At 41.8% G+C, this 24,508-nt stretch overlaps 1 protein-coding gene across 4 annotated transcripts in view; it reads left to right on the forward strand.

The window, feature by feature from the left end:
- The first annotated feature begins 230 nt into the window (after positions 1-230).
- LNX2 (ligand of numb-protein X 2) overlaps positions 231-24,508 on the forward strand; it is a 61,053-nt gene continuing 36,775 nt past the window's right edge. Inside the window, exons 1-2 of one of the 4 annotated variants that reach the window (XM_087756093.1) lie at positions 231-476; positions 5,153-5,258. The gene's annotated coding sequence lies outside the window, so the exon portion shown is untranslated. The other 3 variants (XM_087756092.1, XM_087756096.1, XM_087756094.1) reach the window with 3 other exon arrangements.

The following is a 24,508-nucleotide window of genomic DNA, read 5'->3' on the forward strand; positions in this document are numbered from 1 at the left end:
GGGGCTCCCCGCCAGGGTTTGCCCCCCAGCAAGGCCGCGGGGCTCGGGCAGGCGGGCACAGGTCTCCAGGCCGGGCAGCTTCCCCCGCCGGCCCCTCCTCCGCCCCGGCCCCGCCCGCCGCCTCCGGCCCCCCGCGGCGGGCTGCGATCAGGCGAGTGGCGGGGACACCCCGGCCCCGGGCTCCGCCGCGGCCCGCCCCGGCCCCGCTCCCATAGGCTGCGGCGCGCCCCGCCGCCCGGCCCCGCGCCCCGGGCTGCCGCCGGAGTGGCGGAGCGCGGCTGTCACTTGGGCCGCGCCGCTGCCCGGGGCGGGGGGCGGAGGCGGGAGCACCGGCCCGGCCCGGCCCGGCGGAGACGCGCTCCGCCAAGTGCTGCCCGGAGTTTGCCTCCCGCCAGGCGGGAGGGCGGGCGGGCGCAGCCGGCTCGGCTGAGGGGCGCGGCGGCGGCTGAGGAGAGCGCGGCGCGGAGCCGGCGGCGGTGAGTAACTTCGCTGCCCCGCCGTGGCGCCGGGCGGCTCAGCCTCCCCTCAGCCGGCGGCGGCGGCGGCGGGAGGGCCCCCGGGCGGGGCGGCGGCCGCGCCCCCCTCCCCCGCCTCGACCGCGGCAGCGGCGGCGGGGTCTCCCCGCGGGAGCGGCGGGGCCGGGCCTGCTGCGGCCGCCGGGTTGGGCCGCCCTCCGGGGGGCAACAAGTACGGGAGAGGGGCTGGGGCCCGGGAGCCGCCGTGCGGGGCTGAGGCGTGTGCGCCTGTGAGCGGGGTCCCCCGCCCCGGAGCCCCGGCCCGGGCGGCGCGGCCCTGCCCTGCCCTCGCCCGGGAGGAGCGGGGTTTCCTCCCGGTCTCCCCGGGGGAGCGGGTGCCGCTGCCCGCTGGGCAGCCCGCCGCGGGTCTGCGCCCGCCGGAGCGGAGCGGCGGCTGCGCCCGGAGCCAGAGCGCGGCTCCGCGGAGCTGAGCTGCGGGCTCAGGCGCTGGGGACCTGCTCCGGCGGCGCCTGGTGTTTGGGGTCCCTGCATGCACCGATGCTGCTCCCGCGTAGCTTCATTAAAGAAGCTGCTGCCTGAAAAGGAGTCGGATTGCTGCGTGCGGGGGAGGCAGAAGAACAGCTGCGAGCAAACCCCTGCTGCAGGAGCGGGTTTCAGGTTATGTGTTTTACAGCTGCGCCAGAGGAAATCAGAGCTGTATGTGAAATGTCCCTGAAGCCTGTGTGTACTTGGCAGCTATTTCAAAACGTTAACTCTAGTGCTCTGTCCCAGGCTCTCCGTTTTTCCCCCATTTGTTAGTTCTTATCACCGAAAATGTGGTTTGAATACTTAAAACCTCATGTCTTTCAAACTTTTACAAGGCATGCTTTTAAAATTATCATTGCTCTTGACAGAATATTAGTATTCGGTCAACTAATTGAGAAAACAGTTGCCGGAGCTGTGGTAGTGACAAATCTGACAGTCCCTTGTGACTTTTCTTACCATGTTCCTAATGCACAGTGCTGATTGTTTGCTTCTATAGAAATCCGCTATTAAGGACTTCTGAGCTTCATTTAATTCCTTTTTTAATTACATGATATTGTGGGTTTGTTTTTGTCTCTGTGTGCAAAGTAAAAAATGTCTGTTAGGGATTAGCTTTGAGATACGTTTGGTAGTCTCTGGAAGTAAATTCCGAATCTTAAGTGCGTTTCAGCTTCTGTTCAAAAGAGAAACTGTTCTGAGCTAGGCTCTCATTAAATAAACACTTTGAATTACTGATTTTTTTTTTTTATTCCTTTACCCAATTCCTTTTGGCTTCGCGATGCTTTATTCTAAGCTGCAATCCAGCAGCAGATCAAGGAGGCTTAGGAAGAAACATCAGATGGTTTCGGTTAGTGTCCCTACCACTTGGAAAATAAACATGTTAGTACCATATGCTGTCCTGACTTTATTAAAACAGATTTCCTCAAAATGGAAACAAGGTATGTCAGCATACTTGCTAGAACCATAAGACTTAATAGGCTCCTTTATCATTTACTCTTTCTTTTTTTTTTTTTTTTTTTAATGATCAGCTCACTGAGGGAGGAATCCTCTTTCCTGGACACAATGCTATATAAAATGATTAACTCCAAATTCAGCAGGCTGCAAAGAACACCATTGTGCCCAATTAGATTTTTTTTGTTGTTGTTAAAAAAAGTATGCAATGCTACGTTTTAAAGCGCTTATATTATTACAATTCTAAAATCTCTGGATATTAGGAAAAAAAAAAGAAAGCATAATTTGAAAATGAGTGTTTTCAGTCCTGAATTTCGAACTGTAGTGACCCTTAACTCTGCCTAGTGACTTCAGCGAGAGATAGCCCAGGGCCTTGGACTCAGGTCTGAGATTTGCAAACACAGTGTGATTTCCTAACACAGGACTCGAATCTTCTATTTAAAAAAAAAAATAAAATATCAAGCTACAATTTAGGGACGAAACTTGGCAAGAGGAATGTAAGCTGGTGATTGGGTGGAAAAGTACTGTTCTCTTGAGACAGTTAGGTTAGCATAAAAAATCAGATTACTAAAACCTGTCATGCGTAATTACAGAAACGTTGGCTTTGACATTGCAAGCTTTGGCATTTGTTTGGAGTCTGCTCTCGTGGAAGCACTGATGACCTCGGTGAAACTTTGTTTTTTTGTAAGACTTTACCTGCACTGAACAGCCTGTCAGTCTTGATCTTGGTATATATTTATGGGCCTGTATCACTGAAAACCAGTAGAAGTTTGTTAGCTTCTAATTACAACTGTCTACTTGGAAACACTTCTAGTTACAACTGTCTACTTGGAAACACTTCAAAATATCCCCCTCTTTTTTCATCCCGTTTTTCTGTCCTCTTAAAAATGTCTTAATATAGTTGAAAGCAACTGTGAAGAAGTGATATTAACAATATCAAAGTGAAATGTATAAGGATATGATGTGTACTAGACATTGGATTAATGTAAATTAATGTCATAAATCAGCAAGATGCTGCTTATTTAAAGAGCTATTAGATATTACGAGCTGTAACTAATAAGAAAACAGCATTCATTTAGTGTTAAAATGCTCCCTGGTGTAAAAGGCACTAGAAGAAACTGGTTGCCTATTTGATACAGCAGTAGCTTGTCTCTGATATTTGAAAATTCTTTGCTGATTTGGTTTGCAGAAGCAATTTTAATGTGACCCCACTGAATCGCATGCTGCTTAATTGCTTTATTAGGTCAATGGAGTTTGTTGTTGAGAAATTGTAGTGCCTTTCGAAGATCAACGTTCTTTTAAATATCAGTATTAAATTATGTAATTGTTGTGTCATGATGTCTATGGAGCAATAAAAAATAATAATGTTGCGGTGTGTGCTTTTTGGTTTTTTATGGCCCCAATTCTGTAGATGTTTGCACTTACATATGTTTAATTTTAAACACCCAAGTATTTCTTTTGGAATTAGTAGGTTTGTTCTGGGGCTTAACGTTAAGCCTGCATGTAAACGTTTTCAGGGTCAGGATTTGTGTTCGCAAAGTTCATGGGATAAACCTGTCGTTTTTTCATACTGACTGTTCTGTATTCTGCATGAGACAATGTAGGCAGCTGACTTCTGCTTTGGGGCTGGGGGCTGGTTTAGCTGCCGACACATAAAGAGATGCTCCCAGCCCTGCTGCTGCGTTGCAGTGCTCTACCTGAGCTGACTTCATCCTTGCAATGTGCTTTGCAATACTGCAGGCGTCTCTTTTATTTCTAACGTGTTTTTACTGATATAACTGTGCATAGATGTCAATCCTTTACGTTCTTGTAGTTGCTTGTTTCTATTGATGTTAGTTTTACAAGTAATTTGGGGGCTGGAAGAGGAGGGGAGTCTCTTGCTGAGTGTCTCACACTGAGCTGTGCACTAGATGGTGAAAAGAAAAGCTTAAGTACGCAGTTGTTTGACATAAAATCAGGTAATTTGTGAACATGCAAGATTTTAAATTATTTTGCATTTCTGCTATTTTTCCACCCAATTAGTGGGAACTATTTTTATTTAAAAAATGGAACCTTAGAGTAACATAGCTCAATATTTGCAACCTCATTTTTGTTTGAAGTAAGCAAGTTATGATGTTGCTCTGGGCTTGTGGTATTTTGTTAAGAATGTCTAGAATTTTCTTGCTGTCGTCACAGCAAAACAAACCAAATCGGGTAAGACAGTAATTGTGAGGTTATATATGTGTCAGCTCAATATTATATAGAAGTTAATTTTTGCACAGGCAGTTTGTTTACTTTGGGATGGAGTGATAGATTTTGCATTTTGCCTGGCTGTTTTTCCTTCATTCCACAGAGAAGAATGTGTTTTTATATTTCGTTGCAGAGATTTGTCATGCTTAACCACTGTTAGATGGGGTGTACAGAATTTTTATGAAGAACCCTTGTTAGTAGAGCAAAATGCAATTTGATCAAGGAGTATATCCAATGTATGAACTGATCCGGTTTTAAAATGTTGTAAATGGTAGTAATAAGTAGTTCTAGAAAATGGGTAAGAAGGACCTATGACTTACTTATCTTTTTTTCTAGCAATAGAGCACAACGGAAAGTGGTGTATGTTAAAGGAGAACCCGTATGTGTCTGGGCGAAGGGAGGAGCCCAGGAGTTGCAGAAAGGCAAAGCGTGGCTTTTGGTCAGGTTGCCTGGAGTGGTGTAGTGCTGTCAGGTATTATTCAGCACAGTGGGGAAAAATGAGTGGCAAGCTACCTGCTTCTGCATTGGTATGTTCTTTGCAGTGGGAGCGATTTTGAAGTGTGGTATAGGCTGCGCTCCCCACCTCAACCCCTGAGATAGCCCTGCCTCTGGGTGTTCCCATGACCTTCTCCGAAGAGGTTGCACAAGTCCAGTGGAAGGTGTCAGGATGCCAGCGTCATGCATTCCCAGGGGCTGGCTGGTCAGAAAACAATTGGGAGTAAATGCAGTTTATTATTGGGTTCAAGTCGGTGTTGCTATACGTTGATGCTTTTATTGACTCTTGCAGTGGTACTCATCATGTAGATTTTTTTTTTTCTTTGCATGCAATTTTTGCGTGAATCCGAGCTTTCCTCCACAGACAGCCCTCTCTGAATGCAGTGTCATTTTCACCATTTTGGCTCTGAAAGGCCAAAAAATACTAGCAATGGAGGATTTTAAGCTCTTGTCTTCCTGTGGCTTTCTTTGTTCTTCAGATTGGTGCTAATCCTCATTTCGGAGTTCATAGGAAAAAGAAAGCTGGTGCAGCAGAGGTTTTTGGCACAACAGAAGCAAATGGAAATTCAAGCAAAGCTAACGGAGGTAAAATGTTGCTGACTTGTGTACTGAAACCAGTTTGTGGAAAGCAGTTTTCAGTGGTTGCTATATTGTGCCCGGACAAGCTGTCGTGTTCTGTGACAGGAATGTTGTGTTTGCTTTGAAAGGACCAACCCATGGGTTTTTTTTCTGACACAAAGCAACATTTCAGGATCTAGGCGTGTCGTGATTTTTCTGGCTGTCAAGTTTTGGTTGGCATTCCTGAACAAAGTCTTCATTTAAAAAAAAAGCTTGGCTGGTATCAGTGCATTTTACTTTGTCATAACATGAATGTGCTTCTGTCTGCGTACCTTGTATGAGTCCCCAGATGAAATGAGCTGTATCAGCAACGTACTCTTATGGCAGAGCCTATACTGGGGTTTTCTGTGGGTATAGTGATGTCATCCAAATCATTCCCATAGTTGACATCGCTACCTGCTACACCAGCAAAACCAAACCAACAGCAGCAAGAAAACCCACAACCCACGCAAGGCTCTTAAGCTAACCACGTTTTGACTTCAACACAGTTAGTTCTTCCACTGCCTTCAGTAACAGTCTGCAGAACAGGACATTCAAAGTCCATCTTATGGCTGGTAGCCTACATCTAGAGCAAGTCCCATTTCAAGGAGGACGCTGGAGATGTTAATATTTGTATGTGCCTTATGGATAGCTCACTGAGTATCTGCAATAGGTTAAATACTTAAATATGGACCGTATTAAGTTGCTTCTACGCGTTTGGATGTTAAAAGTTATAGCAAAAAAAAAAAAATCAGTAACAGCTGTTGACACTTCATGCAGAAGAGGGTGCCTTATTGTTACTTCCAAGTTCATGCATTTATTTACCAATAGCCCACCCTTTCTTGTGTTCTTGCCTCTTTGTATCAGATCTGTTCCCCTGCCCCATATCATCATTTTCTCCTATATATTTTTTTAATCAAGTTGTTTAAAATTTGTTTGCAACCAGACTGAAATAACTGTAACTGAAAGTTGATCGATACATCACAAGACCACATAGATCCTAACGTGCTGTATAAACTTTCTGGTCACGTTCAAAGAGTTTGCTGTAAACCCCATTGTGATCATCCAGCTGTAACTCTACCCTTGGTACAGTATGTATGCACCGTAGCTAGCGTCCAAAACCCCACCGCTCCCTGGGACTGCCCTGACTGTTAATTGAAGTAACTTGTTTTTTAGACTTTTAAAAACCTTTTTCAGTCAGGCTTCTTCTGGAGCAGGTGGATGAGGATTTCCCTCTGTCCGGCCTCTTTTCCCTGTCTTTGTCTTGTTTGCTCTAGAGGGGTTTTCTCAGCTGTTTTATTGTTACTGACAGAAGGTAACGAAGGGTCACCCAGTGAATTCGTGAAATAGTTTCATGTCTGTGCTAAATTTTGCATTTATGTTAAATAAAAATTAGTACAAGTCAATTCCGGACTGTTTTTACAAGTAGTCCATTACTAAGCTGTCATTGCTGCATCTAATGAAGATTGAAGCTTTAAAAATGACAGTGTTTCCTGCCTTCTACTAAACCAGTATAAAATGCTATTCGTTCAGTATTGAATGCCTTCAGAATTTCGGTTTGCTTCTTAACTATTTCAATTCCTTTTAAATGCTAAAGGTAAAGCTAATCTCATCCAGGTTATATTAGGCTAAAAATACAGATATGTTTGTGTACTTGTGGATCTGTCATGCATTTCATCCAAATGTCTTAAAAAGGTATGTAACTTAGATCTTTACATACACATTACAAAGCTTCCGAAGAATTCAACAATCACCACCAAATGTGTTTCTTTTTTCAAATCACCAGTAAAAAAAGGTATCTTTCTACTTTGTCTGGCAAAATAACCGTTCTTCATTCCTGTTATCTGGGGGATGGCTCAGCATGTCTGTTCAGGGCTGATATTTTTATATTCTATAGCTTCTGATACGTGTCTGTCTATAGCTGGAAGTGACACGAGCTGAATTAGGCTTCACTGCATGTACAGCAGCAAATATACCTGTCGTGGTGTATTTATACAGCGTGGGCATGATCCTGCATAAATAATACTTGCGGTTTTAGTTGTGGGGAGCTTTTTGCCCACTATGAAATTCATTTTAACTAGTAGCTGCTGACTTATCTATTGACTGCGGCTCTCCTGCTTTCTGCAGGGAAAATAACTTTCCGGGAAAGCAAAAGTGAAGGTGATTCAGTGGTGGTAAAAAGGAGAATCAGCAGCACAGCTTGTCTGTGCATTTGACCTGAGCTGTCTTGCTATGTAAGCAGAAAAAGAGAATCTATGGGAAAATTAACACTGAAGTGAGTCGTAATGCAGAATTTTGGGTTACTGGAGTGTGAAATGAAACTGTTACAGTTCTTTCTTCTGCAGTAAGGGATGTGTGCCATTAACTAGGGGAATGCTGTAGAAGTGTAATGCTTTCCTAAGTCATATTTTGAAAAGTTTGAAAAGCTGTGAAGCCGGAAAATGTTCATAACTAAGTGTCATGCTGTTATGAAGTGGATGATATTTGATGAAGAACTTTTGGGTACAGCTTGACATGTTACCTCCTATAAATGATCAGAACCATATGGATTTCCCAACAGGTGTCGTTTGTTGTTAGGTAAGTGTCAAGTCTAGTGAAGGCACCTTAGTTCACACGGTAATGTCAACATTGTGCTGTGATTTTTTTTTTTTTTCCCTCAAAGGGTCAAAGAGGAAAGATTTCTGTTTTAGCTGCAGTACTGACTTTGAGGATAAAGAAGATGGTTTGTTCTAAAGTGTTGATATAGGTGAGGTCGTGTATACCTGAAAACCTGCTAAGCAGGTTAAGTTGAAACGCAGGAGAGAAGGGACTTCACTACGATGCATACGATGCACCCACATGTGCTAGGAGCAGTTGCTATGCCGTATATGCTATTTTTCAGATGATGTATCACATGCTGAGTCCTACTTAGCCATCCCTACAGCTTGACTGTGCAATTGAATCTGCAGTGGAGACTCCATGGGGTCCTGTGTGGGCATGAGAGTCCTTCTGCCTGCTTCTGCTCCCGAGGAAGTCACTGAATTCACCACAGCTGTGATGATGTGGTTATAGCAAAGCATCCCTCATGGGATTTCTTTGCTAGGGCTCAATTGCTGCTGGCACAAATCTGGTTGGCATTCTACTTGTCATTGAACTTACTTTACATATATGTGTATATATAAAATTAATTTCTATATATAACTAAGTAAGTATAAAAAGGAAAAAAACAAACCCTGTATTTATTCTTTTCTTTCAGCAATTTTTTGCTCTCTTTTCTTTTTTCTTTTCAGATCTTAGCTTAGAAATCCTTCCAAATCTAGCTCTAACATTAAGCATTTTTATGGAAGAATGAAGTTGAAATACAGTAGGTAAAGACGTTATAGAACGTTATATCTGATCCAATATGTTTTTATCAACTTAACTATTGTTCAATTCTGTAGTTTTTGCTTTTACTTCTTAGTTGTGGAATAACTTCATTCTTCTGGTGCTGTCAGCAGTTATAGCAGTGAGGAGCTTCAATAACGTGTTGTTTAAGTAGAAGATCTATATAAATAGTATTTATTATCCACATTGATTATAGAAAATGTCATGAACAGTTTATGGGTTTTATTGGGGGGATTTGCACATAAATCCCCACAACAGAAGTTTGGAAAACACTAAATGAGTGATGGAAAAATAATAACATTTATAAGATAGAAGGAGTTATTTTCTTGATTTTCCAGCTGATGAGTAGGTGCATATAAAAACACAGACATCAGGTTGCTTTTGCTATCATGATACAATATGTTTTTCTGTAGTTCAGAGGTTAAGTTCTATCCTTATTTAATAATAAACTTATTCAGTTTTCTGACTTAAAATTCGCCTGCTTCTCAAATTTGAAATAAAATGGAAGCAATCAAAAAAAGGTGGAATAACCAGTCATTTAATCAGATATTAAAACTGTATTTAAATATATTTCAATAATTATTTTTTTATAAAGTTGCATTTAAATAGACTGATAAAACTCTTTATTGGAAAAAAAGCTCTGCCTTAACATGAATTGAAGAGGATTAGGATTTAGTAAAGTGAATTATTGTTTTCTGTTTGAGGGAGAAAAATATTTTCCCCCAAGGTTTTGCTTTTAAAACTACCATCTTTCTTCCCAGATGTTCTCGAATACGTTCTGCATTGTTTTGAAACAACTCCTTTAATACGATTATCTGTAAACTTCCTTTGTTTACTGAGGGATTTTTTCAGATTATCAAATCATTTTATATACAAATCCTCCTTTTCTTGGTGCACACTGTAAGTCTCCATTGCGTGCCTGAGGCAGTGTCCCAAATGAAGCCGACTGACATCAATTATTGATGATTATTTTCTGCGTGCTGGGAAGTGAAATCGAGTCGTCTCCAGTCTCGATTCATGGTTTGTTTCAAACAAAGGGTAATGAGACCAGGTGCAGGGAGACACCGGAGCGTGCGCATTGATTTGCAGCATAAGCATAGACAAGTTACTTAAGAGTATATGGGATTGAGAAGAGAAAATGGTTGGAGCTGAAGTTGTCGTGTGCTTTTCAAGAACTTGGTCAACGTGTTTTCCTGGTACCTGTACACCAAAATGAGAGGAGCTATTTTCTCTCATCGTGCTGGTGATATTTCATTATGCTGGGGCACGGGACAGCACTTAACAGGAGGGAAGAGCCCCTCCGTCCCAGTTCTCCATCCCACCTAAGTGTGGCCTGATCTGATTTGCTCTGACTCCATCAGACTTCACAAGCTAAAATTGTACTCCGTATTTCTCATGCACCAATAACTTTCTTTCAGTGTTTTTTTTAAGTGTAAAATCAAGCAACTCAACACTGGAAATGGGCTTGTGCGTTCCTCATGCTACTTCCTTTTGTGTCCATCCTTTGCACAGGACTGAGCTGCTGGGGAAAAAGGCGTCTGAACAGAAACCAGCAACTGGGTTACAACACAGGTTCAGGACGGGTGGGGAAAACTGAAAGGCAGTGGGTAAGCTAAAAAGTGGCATTTCTTAATTTTGTAAATTAGCTTGCAACCTGAATCATCATGTTTTGACATTGCAACATGCAATATTTGACATTGTCTTTTTAAATGACTGCAACAGTTGCAGCAACTACATAATTAGTAAAATCCTTACTGCTTAGGAGGTTTAGAAGGAGCCGGCAATATTGCCTGAGCTACAAGACAGCTTAGAGAGAGGAGAAAACTTTATTATCCTCTAGAGGAAAAGTAGTCTACTTGTTTTTTTCTGGAGGACAGAATGATCAGTGAGGATTTGGGTCCAGCCAGGTTTGCCCCACTGCAAGCTCTTTCCAATGCTGGCAGCTTCTCATGGGTCCAGCTGCCTGGGTTTCCCTGCAAAGTGTTTGCTCTTGGGTATTGTTTTGGCTAGCTGTGTTCAGGCTTTCTGAATAACCAACAAAAGAAGGGAAATACAAGTATTTTCAAAGCCCAGTGTGGAATTTCTTGGGACAGAGCAAGCTGTGCAGGCACACGAGGATTTTTCATGTTTAAAGTTGTCAGAATCTGTTGCAGGGAAAAAGGTCAGATGTGAATACAGGAGCCTGATGTCTCCCCATCAGGACTGCCCCTCCATCCTCTGGATGCAGGAGTTCAAACACCAAATGTAGTAGGGGGAAGTAAGAAGTAAGCAAAAGAGGATGCGTCTTCGAAGGATCAATCGGGGCAGTGAGCGCTTCCCTTGCTGGCAAAAGCCTGAGTAAGCAGGTGGGGCTGGCAGCGTGCCCTGAAGGTTAATGTAGTCGGTCGCCAAGCCTGAGGGGGAGGCGAAGCCCTCCCTTCTGCTGGGGTTCTCAACAAAGATGCTCTGAGAAGCCGTCTGGCTGCTGCCTCTCATTTCACCTTGGGTGCTGGGAGAAAGATTGTAGCTAGGACCGAGACAACACAAGGCTAAACAAACAAACAAAAAAATCAATGTATTTAGTATCAGTGGCATTTAGAACCGCGCTGGTTTCTTTGGTGGGCTCTGAGCAGCAGGAGGGCCAGTGTTTCATTTCTTCTGCAGCTCAGCTGCCCAGGCAGGCTCAGAGCCTGCCATCCGCCCTGCCAGCCACCTGAGCTGCCCGCCGCACTAGCCGAGGTTTTATGGTGCCTCTGAGGCCATTCCTGGATGCCAAGTCTATATAGGAGAAATACTGCCAAATTTTTTTTTTAGCACTAATGCAGGAGAGGTCTAGCTGAGCACAGAGACAGTGATATTGTTAATTTTCCAGGCTGTTGCTATCTTACTCTCATCTGTCCCTAGGCATCCTCACCATTTTATGTTTCCTCTCTAATGGCATGAGCCAGGATGTCATAATATCCAAAATCAAATGTACCAGAAAATATAATAAATTAGAGTCGGGCTAGCAGAGTAATTGAAGAATAAACTGAATTTTAAACAACACAAGATTGCATTCTGAACTGATTGCTATGCACAAAATGCACCAGAGGAGTGCGTCTTCATGTAGATTTACAATTGATGGCAGCATTTCCTAGATTGCTACTGGTAATAAAGAAATGAAAACGGTTTGAACTTTTGAGTTAGTACCACAACATAATATTGCAGCGAAGGAGAAGTACCATTCTAGTTACACTGCAAAGTAATTCTGGAAGAAAAAAATTCTTGGTGCATTATTTATTTATTTAAGAGGTTTACATGTGTTTAGCAATTCTGGAGTTTATAAAGCCACAAAGTTAATGCAGGCTTTGGTGCAGAAAGCACTAAATTTGTCCTCAACTCCTAATGTAATTCTAGAAGAAATTAGACAAAGTAGCAGTACAGTGGATTCTTCTCAATTCAGAAAATTGAGTTCGAGGACATTTGGTGTCCTTAAGGAATTCTAAGGTGGTTTGCCAGGTCAATTTTACGGCAGATAGGCTGCATATTTTGTTTGAATAATTTTCTTATGATTTTTATTTCCTTAAATACAGGTAATGCATGTACACAAGACATTTTTAAAATAACCCTCTAGCTGTGTTGCTAGTAGAGACGTAGGTAGGTGGCATAAGAATTTCTGGGTTTGTGAGCTAGAAGTTACCTCGGCTGAGCACTGGAAGCTGAGCATCTGTGTTCTCCTGGTCTGTTGAAACGTGAAATGAGATAGTGCTACTGAAAGCCACCCTGAAGGCTGCTCTTGGAACCAGAAGTTATGGGAAAGCCTCTGAAATGCAAATAGTCGGTAGCAGGTATTTGCTAAAAGATAACAAATGTTGTTTGAGCTGCTGGATTGGAGAATCTGAGTAGACTGTATGAAAGCGGGTCCTGTGCAGAGACGTTGGTGTTGAGGTAGTCAAGCTGCTGATGTGTGGAGAAACCTGAAAAACATTTTTGACCACACTTTATTTTCTATTCATCCTAATTTTGAGAATGCAAAGGAAATTTTGTAGGGATGAGATTTTTGGTGGCAATAATTCAAGCTCAAGGCAAAACTCTGCCACTTCCAAAATTGCATTCTGCAGTGAAATACCAATGGATGGAAGGGCTGCTCAGTGGTAGAAATCAAACATAAGGCTTCTTTGGTGGCAGGGAGGGCAGGAAGGCAAAAAAGCAGTGTTACTGCACTGAAAGAATCTAATTTTGTAGTGATAAGTAGTATGATTTGTTTAAGTGAATACTTTTAAGTTTAAAGGTTTAAGTTGTATTTAAACTTTAAATGGTATTGTGCATTTTCATGATTGTAAAATTTAAATAAGGTTCTGTACCAGGAATAGTAATGAAATACATTTGATTTTTAAATTAATTTTATAAAATAGTGAAAAAAGATAGCTCTTGTGAGTTAAATATTTGAATATATACATTTAGCTTTAGCATTATTAAACTAATTCAAAGCGCTGTAAATCCCTTGATTTAAATTACTTCACTGTACATCAACCTAATGGAAGCAGAAATTAATCTAGAAGATGCAATTAATGAACGACTTACATCCCCCGTGTAATATCTAAAATAAATTATTTTTCTCTGTGTATTTTGATCACTTAATAACTGATCTCCTCGCGTCCATCCCGCGTCTCCATGGGAGTGGGCTCAGGGATCACTGGGAGGCTGCTGCCTGCCCCTCCAGGCCGCCTGGGGAGATAGTAAGGGCCAGTTTTGTAAACAAGCTGCAGACCACCACAGCTCTGGCTCTTCAAACTTGTGTAGCAGAAAACTTGGGAGAGTGGTGTTATAAAGGAAAAAATAATCTGTCTATCAATAGGGGAAAATAGGCAACTTTTAAGCCATTTAAAAAGAAACAAACTTGAGCAGTCCAGGCATTCCTACAGGCAGGTTTTGAGGAAGGTCGAGATCCGGTATTTCTGCTCTCTTCAATGGCAAGTTGTGATATTTTGTGGGAAATCCAGAGCTGGATTTTCACTAAAGTGGAAAATTCAGAGCTTTTCTGTCCTGCTGAGATCTCCCTGTTCATTTTCCCCTGCCCTGCATCCCAGGTGACTTTTGGTGAGTTACACAAACACCATTTATCTTTGAGAGCTTCCCTACCAGGTCATGACACTTGTAACACTTATTTGCACAATTAAGCCTTTCTCTAGCTGTGGTCACTCTCTTTTCTAATGCTTGTTACCTAGTTAACCTCGCACGTGAAATCTGCATACCATTGACATGCTCTTACTGCAGGTAAGACCACTTGAGAAACTCTTAGTGCAGTTGTTAGGGTTATAAATAATGGGTAAATGGAGTTCTTTTAAGGTGTTGTGGAGCATCGTTTTTCTTTCAAAATATATTAGTGGCATGGAAGAAGGCGAGCGTTTCTGATAAAGTTTATTGCAATAGTAAATGTTAGAAACAAGTCAGCAATATTGAACAGTCCAGATCGTTTTGGAAGCTGCAGGCAGTTAAATGATATATTACAATTTAAGCAATATATTTTCTATAACATTTAGAAGCAGAAAACCTAAACCATTTTCACAGGGTGAGTGCATCCTGGAAACATGCAGCAGTCGTCATGATTAACCATTGGAAAACAGCCCTGTGTTCAGTCCCATGGTAAGATGCCTAAGAGTCCTTCAAGGAAGGATACGTAAGGGGGTGTGCTGGTTTTGGCTGGGATAGAGTTAGTTTTCTTCATAGCAGCTAGTACGGGGCTATGTTTTGGATTTGTGCTGAAAACAGTGTGGATAACACAGGGATGTTTTCGTTACTGCTGAGCAGGGCTTACACAGAGTCAAGGCCTTTTCTGCCTCTCACCCCACCCCACCAGCGAGCAGGCTGGGGGTGCACAAGAAGCTGGGAGGGGACACGGCTGGGACAGCTGACCCCAACTGACCAAAGGGATGTTCCACACCATATGACGTCATGCTCAGCATACAAAGATGGGGGAAGGAGAAGGAAGGAGGGACGTTCGGAGTGATGGCATTTTGTCTTACCGAGTAACCGTTAGGTGTGATGGAGCCCTGCTTTCCTGGAGATGGCTGAACGCCTGCCTGCCCATGGGAAGCAGCGAATGAATTCCTTGTTTTGCTTTGTTTGTGTGCGCAGCTTTTGCTTTACCGATTAAGCTGTCTTTATCTCAACCCACGAGTTTTTTCACTTTTACCCTTCTGATTCTGTCGTGTCATGTGTCCCCCCACGGCTGTATGGTGCTTAGTTGCCAGCTGGGGTTAAGCCACGACAGGGAGTATTAACAAGGAACCCAAAGGTACTGTTGCTAGGCTATGGGGCACAGGCGGTACCCGGGACCTGCTGGTTTCTGATGTGAATGCTCTTAAAGAGTTAACACATGAAAACTGGAAAGACCTTAAAAAAAAAAAAAAGTTACAGAAATTATTAGAGGCCACTTTATGGTATTCATTCAAGAACCCTTCTTTCCTCATCTAATTGGTAAATAAACAGTAGTGCATACAAGTAATGGGAGGTTTCATCATTTTAAAGAGATGTTTACATATCTGGTGGCATTGCTGACAGGCAGCTAATACAGCTAGGTAGGGCTGGTAATGGCTTGCTACAGACTGAGTAAATATCATAAACACTTAAGGATGGGAAACTCTCAGGAACAGTAAACATGACTAGCAAATACCAATAACTAAAGATTTCACTGTTGGATGCAAAATTGCAGAAATGTGTATTTAATGTGTACACACAAACTAATCGCTTCAGCTAGATACATCGTACCGTGATGCTGTTGGGATCAGCACTTAATGGTACAATTTCTATTAAGGAATGCTTTTCCTGTAATAGGTGGGCAGGTAGCCCGTGCTACGTAATGTCATTGATATCATCCCAGGGCTGCTGATGGGGGGGACAGGTGGGACCAGAGATCCTGAGACCAATGGACGAGGCAGCCCCATCCATCCTTGCATGCCGCTGCTGCTGCGGCGTCAGACTGCTGAGATTCATTTTATGGTATGTTGTTGAGTCCTGTAAGGAAAGTCTTTTAGTCTGGCGGTCGACTTTCTAGTGGAGGCTGCTATGCTTGAAGAATCTCTTCAGTCTGTTATTTTAAATTATGTATGCCCCAAAGCAGGTATAAATGAATGGTCCTAGTGTGTCCATTAGATAGGGAGATGGACAGCTCATAAATTCAGATGTTGTTCTGTTTCATGTTCAGTCAAATAGACTTTGATGGCTGTAATGTAGCAGCACAAAGACATTCTGAGTTTTGTGAATGCAAGGAGGAATATTAATTTGAGTTCAGCTTTATCCCTGAAAAGTCCAATGAAAAAAATGAGGAAGAGCCTTTCGCATATTTTGTTATATTGTTTTCCTACCTCGGTAAAAGGTGCTTCTCTTCAGCTTTAATAAAGGATATAGTAGCTGAAAGGAAGCTTTTCCCACGTGAAGAAAAAGGGTGGGAAATTGCAAAATGAGTTTACAAGATTGTCAACAGAAATATTTCGTGCGGCTTACAGAGGATCCCTTTGTATGAAAGTGGGAGAACTGCAGGTATAAACTAAGTCCCTACATGAGGCGATAGTTTGTTTGAAGTGGCATACCAATAAAATTGTGTTTTACCTCCCAGTTCTTCTGCGTTTTTGAAGAGGGCATGGAAAAAGCCCATCAAAAGAGTTCATAAAGGTTAAGACCTTTATGATTGTCACTGACTCTGAGGTTCTTAGGTAAAGGCATTAAATAAGTGGAGTGTACAGTGACTATATCATGGGCAGTACGTTGTCCTGTCACACCTTACAAAGTGAAAAATGTCATGAGTTCAAAACTTGTTTCTTCATATTTATGCACAACATAGAACAGCACAATTGCTCAGCTAAATAAACAGGACATTTTCAATTATAAGGTGCCATTACCTTTGTGTGTTCTTGTCATTTATGAAATCAGCAGGTGGTTAATTAAATTGCTCCTTTGGACTCTTCTGAAGGCTGTGTATTAATTATATTTTAGTGGTGGTGTGCACATTTCCCAACTTTTTAATGAGGGTAAAAGTTGTTTACCTGTTCCTTCAGAAATACATATTTTCTTTTTCTTGAGGTTAGTATAATATGGGGTTTTGTGGTGGGTTTTTCTTTCTTTCCAATAAAATCTCATTATTCAACTGCTCATTGCAATTGTGTGGCATGCTTAGTTGAAATCAAATCTTAAAATGTTAATTTTCCTCCTGCAAAGCACTGCTAAAACTGTGGAGTCTGTGCATTAAACCCCATGTTGATGGAGGGAATAGGTTCATCGCTCAGGAGGAGAACATGCTTCCTTCAGCCATTCAGGTCTTTGGAAGACGTGACTCCTGAAGGCAATTTTGGGGCTCAAACCCAGAATTTCGATTCAGCCCATTGGCTGAGCAGGCAGATCCTGGCTGTGCTCCTCCGCCTTCATTGGCAGCAAGAGCAGTGCTGGTGTTTGGGGGTTCGGAGGGAACCTTGTGGCAGCAGGGCTGGGCTGGGGAGCAACCTTCATGCAGCAGGGCCAGGGCTCTGCTTTTACCCCTTTCCTTTGCTGTGTGGCGTTTCACCATGCCGTTTCACAGTACAGCTAAGATCCCTGTGCTAAAAATCTTGGTATCTTAGCAAATGCCATTTCCAGCCATGACTTTATTTTAATTAATGACACTTGCATGCTAAAGGAAGCTCATGTAGGTATAACACTGGTGTGTTGACAGAGGAGCACTGTAGCCAGGAGTGGTTTGTATTGGTTCTCCAGATGAAATGGTGTATTACAGGCAAATGCCCAAACCCAAAGGAAACGCCCCTAGCCTAGCGTAAATATCATTGACGTCGTCATTTTAGTGCTGCTGGAAATGTCTCTAGCAGAGGTCAAAAGTTTCCAAAGTGCTCTCTAGGTCTTTGAAATACTGTCACAGGTTTTCTCATGGGAAGGAGCAGAATGGGCCTCGCTTCTGATCGGACGATTTATTTAACCGGTCTGGTGGCCTCACCAGGAGTGATGTCTCGTCTAGGCCATGCAGCTCTCCTATGAATCAGAAGGACATGAGTCCTCTTCATTATACTGTTTATCCAAGCCTGTTTGTTTAAGATCATGCCAAGCCAAGAAGAGTCAAGAAAAACAGTTTTGGAACTTTTTCAGATGGGTAATTTGCTTTGCAATCGTGTTTTCTCAAGCAGAGGGTGGTATAAAGACGATCCTGAAGTCTTCTGAAGCATCCACTGAGACCTCAAACTGAACCCTTCACTGCTGGAGCATACTTGTCTACTGCTGATTTATGGTGGTGTTTGTAGGTTTAGGGGTTTTTTTAATCCACTTCATGGAACTAAGTAAGTGAAGGGAGAGGATGGTGTCTTGAGGGATATGGCGGTTATCGCATTTAGCTGGCTGTAGACTCTCCTGCATGTCATTTGTATTATGACCAGTATCATGGAAAAACAAATCTTAAGTATTCAATTTGAAAGTGGAGTCATTGAAGTCCAATATAATGGACTTTATAAAAGCTGCCGTGGAAGATAGTGGTTGGTAGTTTGTGAGTCTGCAAATATGCTGTATATCTAGTATTCAAAAAGCCAGGAAGTTAGTTTGAAAGAAAAACAGAATGCTCCTTTCCCCCCCCCCCCCCCTTCTTTTTTTAATTGATAAAAGCAGAGTAATTTCGGGATGTAAAACTGACTTTCTGCACTAAATACCCCTTTAGTACTGAGATACTGAATTATAAAAACTATACAGAAATTGAGACTCTTTCAGAAAGCATGTACAGTTTTGAGAACAGTTTCAACATTTCATTTTAATTTTCTTTTTTAAGAAAAAAGCAGAATTTTCTGAAATAAAGGAGGGAAGAAAAATAACGTTATATAATCAAATTTATTGTTTTTCTTGCAAACGTTGTGTTGCTTTACATAGCCCATAGCACATGGAGAGCATGACAGAGACTTGAAATGTCCTGTATGTGTTGTAAAGCCACTGTATACGTGGAGTTATTGTAAGTATTCCTCTGTGTGTGATAGCCGCACATGGTCGCCGGGTGTGCTCACGAAACTGATGCGCGAGATGTAGCAGCACCGTTTCATTATGCATTCATGAGAAATTGCTGGCGACATTTTAGCCTGCGGTTAATTTTAATGTTAGGTTTAGGATTTGAAAAGGACACAGTGTAAGAGAGCACCTGCAGATCTTTTACGCTGGCTTCTGCTCCCGTTAGTATTTACTGAGCCACGGCTATTAGGGCTTCACTTGTATTCGTGCGAGGTTAGGTGATCAGATGAATTTACTGCTTTAAGTAAATCAAACCCTGAGAGCTGCTTGGTGGTTATCGGGGGGCTGGTCCTGTTGTAATTGCCCACCAGTGAATTAATTTGTGTATACTGGCATGCTGACAACCTTTTTCCTTGAAGTTCCCTGTTGTCATGTGATATCCCCTCCTTCAGGAGAACAACAGTATATTCTTCTTTTCCTTTATGTTGGGCAGGTATGCTGTGCTCCCTCCTCGCCTCCGCTGGGATGGAAGGGTAAGAAACGTAGACTAAAAAGGTGATGAAGGGAAGGGGCTGTCGTGCTCTGTGTTGCAGGTTTTGTAACAGATCCTCGGTGCTGGCTGCCGAGGAATCGTACCTGGGTGTTTCCCGGGCTCCGCTCGGCATTTTAAAGATGCTTCTTTGGAGGCTGGGCGCCGAGTGCTTAATTGCAGGTTAGACCCTGTGATGAGAATTGCAAACAAGAAACGAAGGGAATGCTTTCGATTCGGCTTGTTTCAAATGCATAGGCTATTCTAACCCAAAGTGTAAAGTGAGTCTCTCTTGAATTAGCTGGTTTGTGCCTTTTTGTTTTGTTTTGTTTTGCATTTCTCTTTTTGAGGATTTTTCCTAAATTATGTGGTTCTCTGACATGTTGCATTTAACGGGTTGGTGCTCTGCAAAATGTTGTGGTCAGGAGTCTAAATTTCACTTGCATGAATACAAAGGCTCTTTCTGGTGATTTGCATGTATGTATATGAATTTTTAAAGATTAAAAAATTTTAGCTTTGCTCAGTTGTAAAATTCAAGTTTAAAAGCACATTTCATGAATTGCGTGAGATTTCTGACATCTTTGTAGTCAGAAGGTGAGCAAGAAGGAGAAGTGAAATAAAATGAAACATTTATGTTGATATAAGCAGAGGTCAGTGTACGTTGTGGCTGAAATTAAACCAACGTCCTCTTTTCTCAAGGCTATTTGTATTATTTATAAATGCATGAGATGGGTATCGAGAGGGTGGCTGGGAAATAAGCTCTTAAATGCGAAAGCTCTTTGGTCTCCTAGGATACATAGGTAGTAATAGTTGTACAGTTATCCATAAGGCTTTCCAATAGGCATCCTAGGAGCCCTGGTAAACTTCCAGGTAGCCTTTACAACCACCTTGCAAAAAAGGCTTCTCATTTCATTGGGCGTTGTGCAGTGCATGCAAACTTTAAGTAACACAAGTCCTCTGTTTAAGACTTTTTTAAAAACAAAAAGGGATGATATACTTCTGAAAAACAGAATGAGAAACAGAAGATCATTCATGCATTTGTTCCTTCTTTTTACTAAATCTGTTTGCTTTCAGGACTTCTTGGTAGAAAAATAAATGTTAAGAGCTCTGGTGTGTAGGTATTTTGAAATAACTGTACTTAGCGTTTCAAGTGGAAATGTTTTGTCCCAGAAAGATAATTCCTGTTTCGCTGTGTTTCCAGGATTTGGGGAGGGGAAGGAGGGAGAGAGAAAGACGGGAGAGCAAGTGAGGCATCAGGTCTCGCTGTTAGGAGGTTTTTTAACTGAAGATTTGAAATTGTTGGTGAGGTTCAGCAGTTTTGTTTGTGTATTTTCTTACCCTAAACATGCCGTGTACCAATGTTTAGAATAATTATTTGGGACAAGGTTTTATAGCTAGTTCATTGCATGCTTTGACGGCCAGTTTGCAGCTAAATAGGAATCTCTGAGCCAAAGTGTCCCCTCGGTTGCATTCGCAAGTCTGAAGAGAGTCAGGAGGGCAGTGGAGAGCACGGGTCTGCAGCCAGCCGGAGCCCCAGCAGATGAGCTGTTCTCCAAATCCGGCATCCAAAAAAAATTCCATCTTCTATTGCATATGGGAAAGGTGCAGTGATTTGTTTTCATTTACTTAGTGAAAAAAACCCAAGACTCTTTGTAAACCCTTTTAGCTTTAAATTTACTTGCGTTTAGTAGCAGTGATTGGCTGAAGCTAAAGCAACGCAACATGCTTTAAAAACAAAATAAGTATCAGTTCAGAATTTAACCTTATCGAAACTCTCATGTTCAGTTAAACCAGTTTGTATGGACAAGCAGTAAATATATTTCCCCTTCTGAAAGGGAAATGTATGCAAATCACTCCATTTAGCCAAAGTATGTTGTATTATTGCAGTAGCTTTCTAGTGTAACTTCTCGGTTCTGTGAAAGGTTTTGCCTTTTCCATCTTAAAATTGTTCAGCTAGGATGGCCTTTTCAGGACTCTTTCCATTTCCCTGTATGTTTTGTTTACATTCACTCAATATATGGAGGCAGACTAGTTGCCTGGGATTTTATTTATTGTTACTCTGTTCTCATCCCATATGACTGATAATAAGAGACAGTGTTTTGCTTGTAGTTGAGTCTACTGCTTTTAAAGTAAGATGTCTCCTTTGAATGACAATCTCATTATGTTCTTGATTGCACTTCTGGTTTTCAGATCGTACACCAAAAGGAGAGGATGATTTAATTGCCCTGTTTGCACACCTCTTCGTTCGTTAAATTGGAATGATTAGCTTTTAAACTCTCAAAACCAGTGAAAATCAGGCTGGGTTTTATTACAATATTAAACAGTTCTTTTCAGAAATGTGAAATGTTGTTTTTCTGACCCAAATGTCTGTGTCTAGCTGGAAACTAATGACCACAAAGCAGACTAATTTTTTGTGTGGATTCCCTCATACTTCTCTATGTTACAAGCTTAATGCAGAAGGGACCCTTCTCAGGATAAAGTGTGCACTTATTTCCTAGGTATTCCTTAGATTTTTAGTGACTCTGCCAGGTGAAGATGGCTTGTGACATAGTCTCTTTGACCCACTAGACCCTGTTCCTGTGAGCCACTGGACTGCTGTGAACTTGATAGTAAGTTGGAGTCATTTCTTACAAGATCTGGATTTCATGAACTGGCAGTTTGCAGGTCAACTTCTGGCTAATTCCTTGAATCCCCATTGTTGCTGATAGGAGCAGAGAAGCTTGGAAGTATGTTATTCCCAAACACTCCATCGCGTGCTAGTGCCATTGCATTAAGTTAACCTGGCCTTATCAACACAGCTGCAGCTGCTGCTGCTTCTGTACGAAGGGTAGGCAGGTGTCTACAGCAGCACTGGACCTTGTGTAGCATTCCTGGGGTCTCATTGTCTTGGCACTGCTCCCTTTTTATGGAGATCTATCCCATGGGAATGTGTCTTATCACACAGAGACAGCATTATCTTTTGTGTTCATTTGTATGGCTCCCAGTGCATTAGGAGCGTTGTTTGTGATGGTTCCTGGCTCTTGGACAATATAGCAATTAAAAAGGTTTATAAAGTTTTTAAAAAATGTTTCATCTAAGTATCTGGCATAAAACGTGAAAGTGTTTGGCATGGGTTAGGAGTAACAAAAAAAAGTATGGAAATCAATGAGAGTTTTAATTTTTTATGTCTGTGAACCTAACCTAACTTGTTGAGAAGTGCTTGGTTTGGGAAAATGAGCATTGTGGTTAGGGAGTGCAAAGAAGATGGGCACTCCTGAGGCTGAATCGTCTGCCTCTTAAAGACCTTTTTCCAAAAGCAATGCTAATGAAGTAATATCCTTCAAAGCAAGACTGGTATTTTAAGAGCTAGCTCTTAAGGGTTGAATACATAGAATAAATGAGGAAGTGAAAATTGTATCATCCCCCACAGAATCTCAAATGCTAAATTTCAGCGTGCTGAGAAGAGATTGGGCAGGGAGGAGGAGGAGGAGAAGGTTGGCTCCTTCCCAATGTAGTGTGCTTCTGTCAGCCTCTATTGCTGGAGCCATTTTGACCATGGATACAGAAAAGTGGTGCCTGAAGTTAGGAATCTGAACATCCTACCTGGTGGGGCTCTTCAGTGCATCGCTGCTTTCCCACTCTCTTCCCAAAATATGGTGAACCAGAATTCCCTACTGACGTGAGTAAATGTCTTCTATATGTTTTCCAAATTCATGATTAAGTATCTGAGAACTGAAATGCATTTTTCTTTCATAATTCTAGGCCTTCAGTTTTTTAATAACTCAGCTTTTGTTCACTAGGCGAGCGTAGCAGTTGGAGCCCTGATGCCTCCCCACTCCGCCAAACTTCTGGCCCTTCCTTGTAGGACAAGTACCCTTCTCTGAGTGCTTAACCCTCTTGTGCTTTTATTGGACAATTTTATTCTAGTTTATTTCTTTATTTATAGTTATATATATATATGTTCTATATAATTTCTGCATATGGCTACCAGTTTGGTGTTTTACATAGGTGCTACCACTTACGTGTCTTTAGTGTCAATTCTTTTCTTTGATTTTATTTTAATTTTTACTACTGACTTAGAAGGTAATGATTTTCATTTGTCTACCTTTGTTTAGGAATCTTATTTTTCAAACAAAGAGAATGAGACGACCAAGGAAAGTGGGCAGAAATGCTGTAACAGCAGTTCAGCGCTCACTCCTCCACATTATTCATTCTGCAAGGGGGAGGCAGAAGATTGCTGCTTAATATTTAGCCCCTGCCAGTGATTTGAGAACACATGCCAGGACCTGTTGGCTTACTCTGTGTTACTATGCATCTTTGCTAACATTTTCACTTGAATCTTAAAGGACTGTTTTTCAACAGTGCTCCTGTTGAAGTAGTTTCTTTCTAAGAGCACTAACAGGATTCAGGGGACACACTGCAGCAGCCAAACTTTGCACCTCAGGCAGATAAATAACTGCACTGTAAAAGCCTCCCTATCTGATAGGTGCTGAAATTCTATTTATATATATATATATATATATATATGTATGTATGTATGTTTGTATATATTTAACACGCAGTCAGCCAAGCTAATAGGGAAAATAATTGAAATAAACAGCTGGCAAACATGGTTAGGGGAAAAATGTTTGCGTTTTTTTGTTTTGTTTTTTTTTTTTTAAATTCAACAAATGTTGTCTCCAGCCTTTCTTGGTGGCTGTGGAATTACAAGGGCTGAAGTGGAGAATATATGATTCCTCCAGTTGGACTAAAAGCAAAGGCAATGTTGTCTTTGCTTCCATACTCTTTGGCTCTGTCAAATCTGTATAACCAGACTTGACTTACATAGTCAACTCAATGTTCGCTTCTCTCTCTGAATCCTGTCTGCAGGCCCCAGATCAAGTACTAGTCTACTGTGTATGTAAAGACCTGTTTACATACAAAATATTTAAATGTTTTTTATTTAAGATACTATTTGTATATTTAAGACTACAGCTTCTAGATCGAACATGTTCTTGTTATGTAAATTCTGATTATGCGTGGAGCCATTTATTTTGAGTATCTGTGTACAGAGTACATCTATCTGGTGTGAGGTACATGTGCATGTAGAGAGTGTAAGCATAAGATCTCAATGTAAAGTTTCCATTTTCTGACAAGCATCATACAAAATAATACGGGGGTATTTTGTATAAATATACAAGAGCATGAGGACAGGTCACGTTCTGCCTTTCCTGTGTGCTCAAAGCTGGGTCGGGCAGCTGGCTCTGAAAATAACCTTTTTATGCGGATCAGAAGGAAATTTCTCCCTGGAAATTAAGTTATGTACAGCAGCAAAGCGAAATGTCTTCAGCAGAGTTAATAGGGAGAGGTGCAGTCATCACCCTAAAGCATTAAGAATCAAAGTACTTGCCTTTGTCGTGGAGTTAATTCAAGCGACAGCTAGCGGACGGCATCCTAACGT

This window comes from Nipponia nippon, unplaced genomic scaffold (genome assembly GCF_047370975.1).
Source record: "Nipponia nippon isolate SJK-2023a ecotype South Korea unplaced genomic scaffold, ASM4737097v1 scaffold_2, whole genome shotgun sequence".
NCBI lineage: Eukaryota > Metazoa > Chordata > Aves > Pelecaniformes > Threskiornithidae > Nipponia > Nipponia nippon.